Below are 4,295 nucleotides of genomic sequence, written 5' to 3'. Positions count from 1 at the left end.
TATCATTAAGAATGAGGTAGGGATAATATGGCAGCCAGCGCCCAGGCAGCAAGGGAATCCCGCCAGCTGGGGAAAATTGCTAACACTGGGCTAGAAGTCACCCAAGCCCGAGGGTGGAAAGTGAGAAGGAGCCCAGGTACCACGGGGGTTACTGGGCCACTGGTTGCAAGTCCCTGGTACAAGCCCAGGCCAGGCCTCTGCATTTCTAGGCAGAAAGCAATTGTTGGCATGAGCCCCACCCTTCGTGGAACTCTGAGTGTTTGGGTCATAATTGACCCCCCCCAGCATTCCAGGAGTTTCAGAGCAGAGGTGGATAGAGACAGAGGTGGTTTTCAGAGGTGGATAGAGACAGAGGTGGTTTTCAGAGGTGGATAGAGACAGAGGTGGTTTTCAGAGGTGGATACAGACAGAGGTGGTTTTCAGAGTGGGTCTGATGGCTCACTGAAATTGGGCAGATGTCATCCTGGTTTAGAGGCCTAGGCTCCAGTTTGGGCCACTCCTTGGGTCAGGTGGGGGATAGCTTGGCTTCCTTCATGGGCCATAAGTCCAACGTCACCGAAGACAAGGTTCTCGACGATTTCGAGGATGTAGAAGCAGGTTTCCCTAGTTATTGGAGAAAGAACATTGAAGATACCAAATGGATGATCAGATATGACAATGAAAGACTTAAAAACTATTGTACTGACCTGGAAGAAAGGTATGCAGCTTCCGAGCTACAGATCCAACATCAATCTGCAGATTACCGAAATCAACTGGCACAGAAAGAAGTCGAAATCAGGCAACTGAAAGCAAGACAGTTTGTACTAGAGGATGAGTTGTTGCAACTGAAGTCAGCTGCCCAACCACTGCATTCAGGAGCTGGTGGTGTACCATCAACCACTGCCTTTCCCGGTGATGACATGGACTTCAGTGACATCATTTCAGCACAACAAGAAATCAACAGGCTGTCAATTCAAGTTTCAAGACTCGAATTCGAAGTTGGCCGTTGGAGCGCTATTGCTCAGGCACAGGCAACACATAATTCAGATCAAAGTGAAATCTGCCAACTACAAAATACTATTAAGCTACTTGAACAAAACCGAAATCAAGACCTTGATAATCATCAAGATGAAATTGCAGTTTTGCAGAATGTACATCAACAGAAACTGACAGAGATGAGTCGCCAGTATCGAGAGGAACTAAATGACTCTGAAGAAAGAATTAAAAAACTTGAAAATCAGTTACAGCAAGGTGACTCGGGAGTAACAGTAACTGATGAGTCTAAAATCTGTGACTTGAAAAACGCGATTCAGGTTCTACAAACTGAAAATCTAGTCTGCCAGGAAGATCGAAGAACTTGAGGATCAACTAAAAGACATAAATGAACAATTATCTTTGGCACAAAATGACACAGAGGTCTTGAGGAGAGAAAAAGAGCAGCTCAGTGTGGAAAAACAACAAATAATGGAACAGTGTGAAACCTTGAAGCGGCAATGTAGTCAATTGCAGCCTTCTGTGATGGAGCAGAAAGGAGGAAATTGGGAATGTGCAGAAAACCAGTGAACAAATAAAAGCCCAGTTGCAGGAAGACACACACAATACTCCAGCAGACAATTCTGATAGTTTTCAAAAAACAAAAGTTAAAAGTCTTCATATAGAAAACAGAAGTGACAAACACCACCTGTATCACTGTGAAACTGAAAAAGGAGTAAAAAGAATCCAAGAACAGGAACTTGAAATTCAACTTGCAAAAGAAAAGAATAGATCTTTAACCAACCAGATTGATAAGCTGCCTGAAGATGAAGTTGGAAAACTCACTCAAGCTATCCCGCAACAAGCTCTTCAGGCTAAAACTTATTCAGGAAAACTTGATATGATTCCACCCCAGCTCTTGGCTGCATTATCACGTACCTCCCAGTCAGCAGAGGTCCAAGAGCTGAGACAATCACTGCAAGAAAAAGAGGCCATCATTAGGATGCTCCAGGAAAATAACCACAGGTTGTCTGATGCAATTGATGCGACCACAGAGAGAGAAAGCAAAGAACATGAAGAAATGGATTCCAAAATTAAACAGCTCAAGGAAGAACAAGATGTGTTAAAAACTTTACTGAAGGAAAAAGACCTATTCATCCAAGCCAAAAGTGATCAGTTACTTTCTTCCAATGAAAAGCTCACTGACAAAGTGAGTGAAAACGAGTTGTTAAGGCAAGCAATAACAAATATAAAAGAGAGGATATTAATTTTAGAAATGGTCATTTCTCAACTCAAAGGGGAAAATGAAAAAATGATAGAAAGATCCCAAGAAAAGGAAATGGAGTATCAAGCATTACAAGAGACCAACTTGAAGTTCTCTGTGATCCTGCTAGAACAAGAGTACGAGTGCCAGTCCATGAAGGAGCAAGCTCTTGCCTTTGAGCAGCTGTTACTAGAAAAAGAAGATGGCAAGGCTGAGGACTTCAGTCAGCTTTTGAAAACAGTTGAATCCATGCAGGAGAAGACCATCCTGTTTCAGCAGGAGAGAGACCAAGTCACCTTGTCTCTAAAGCACCAACAGATGGCAAACCGGACCTTAGAGCAAGAGGTTCAACACTTACGTGACAAAGAATTACACTTGAAGCAGGAGGTACAAAGCCTGAGGAGCCATCTTCTAGAATCAGAAGATTCTTACAGCCGGGAAATTGGGGCTGCAGAGAAGAGAGAGAGGAACCTGAGAGAGAAAGTCACACTATTGGAGGAAAAGCTGCTCTCCTCTTCTAATGCAAGTCATCAAGCCAGTGTGCAGGTCGAGTCCCTGCAAAAACAGGTGCATTTCCTCTCCCAAGAGAGGGAAGAGAACGCACTGCAGCTTTCTCTCTACCAGGAACAAGGAAAGCAGTATGCACTGTTACTCATTAACCTGCAAAAGGTTCTAGAGCATTCCCAACAAGAAGAAAAAGCTATGTATTCCACTGAATTAGAAAAGGAAAGACAACATACCACCGAATGGAAGGAAACGGCAGAAAATCTAGAAAGAGAGGCATTGTTATTATAGGAACGCTTGGATAAAGCCAACCATATGTTGGATTCAGCAACCAGACTTACACAAGAGTTACATCAAAAGGAAAAACAGATTGAACAAAGTGAGCTCCCATGTGAAATATTGGATGATGCCCAAAAGAAATGGATTAACTCAGAAAATGGCACAGAAGGAAAAGTGGACAAAGCCCTAATGAGAAACCTATTCATTGGGCATTTCCAGACACCGAAAAATCAGCGTCCCAAAGTGTTAAGGTTAATGGGAAGCATCCTGGGCATTCAAAAGGAGGAAATGGAGCAGTTGTTGAATGGATATAATGGTGGTGTTACTAAGCGGATGACGGGATGGCTTGCAGGAGGATCCCAATGTGTCCCCAACACACCTTTGACGCCAAATGAGCAACCTGGGCTGAACAGTTCTTTTTCAGAACTTTTTGTCCAATTTCTGGAAACAGAATCTCATTCATCCATTCCATCACCAAAACTTTCTGCCCGTGCCATGAAGTGTCTAGACTCCAGAGGAAGGAGAAAGGAACGTGCCAATGTACCAAGAAGTGTGAGAGACGCAGCAGAATTCAGAGCTGGTAAAAGAGAGGCTGTGAATCCATTCTTGGCACCGAGTTCTGTGGCTGTGCCACTGATTAGCCTAGATGGACTTGGACCTGGTGGACCTGGGAATCTCCTTTTGAATCCCATCGCATACTTCATGCCCACCTTTACACCATTGCCAGTGTCGCCAGACAATAGCGCCAGGGTTGTACTAAAGGACCTTTGAAGCAATTCAAAGTGATTCTCAAGCCAGAGATGAGTTAGCACTTTAAAGAAGAAATAAACACTCTGTTCTTTTTTATAAAGGGACTTTTGAAAAAGAAGTGGTGTATTTGTAGGGACAAAGAAAAAAGTTAACACATAGAAGTACCAGGTATTTTGTCTCCCCCTCCCCATTTTTAGTGTGTGTTTGTTTGCTGTAGCACTATTTTAAAATAAATTTTTCTTTGTTTACCATAGTCCTGTTTTTCATGTGATATTTTGTTCTAATGCTATCAGGTAATCAATAGCAATAATAGCCATAGCTCCAACCCCCCTTTTTAGGATTATATTTGTTACATTTAATTATATTAAGATAAAAATGATACATTTATATAACAGACAGATTAGAAGAAAAATCCAACCCATATGAAACCCATATGAAAAAGATACATACCTCAGAATTTGGGCTAGCTGAAAATAAAATATGATGTAGAAAAGTTGTGAATTCTTTAGTTTATAAAAGAAAACACTGTTTAACTACTACAAGAAAA

At 42.1% G+C, this 4,295-nt stretch overlaps 1 pseudogene; it reads left to right on the top strand.

Annotated features, from left to right (window-relative positions):
• The first annotated feature begins 455 nt into the window (after positions 1–455).
• Positions 456–3,769, top strand: LOC143397754 (thyroid receptor-interacting protein 11 pseudogene; annotated as a pseudogene).
• Positions 3,770–4,295: the final 526 nt, after the last annotated feature.

The sequence above is a fragment of the Callospermophilus lateralis genome, chromosome 1, assembly GCF_048772815.1.
Source record: "Callospermophilus lateralis isolate mCalLat2 chromosome 1, mCalLat2.hap1, whole genome shotgun sequence".
NCBI classification, from domain to species: Eukaryota; Metazoa; Chordata; class Mammalia; order Rodentia; family Sciuridae; genus Callospermophilus; species Callospermophilus lateralis.
This window is presented reverse-complemented; position numbering and strand designations above follow the sequence as displayed.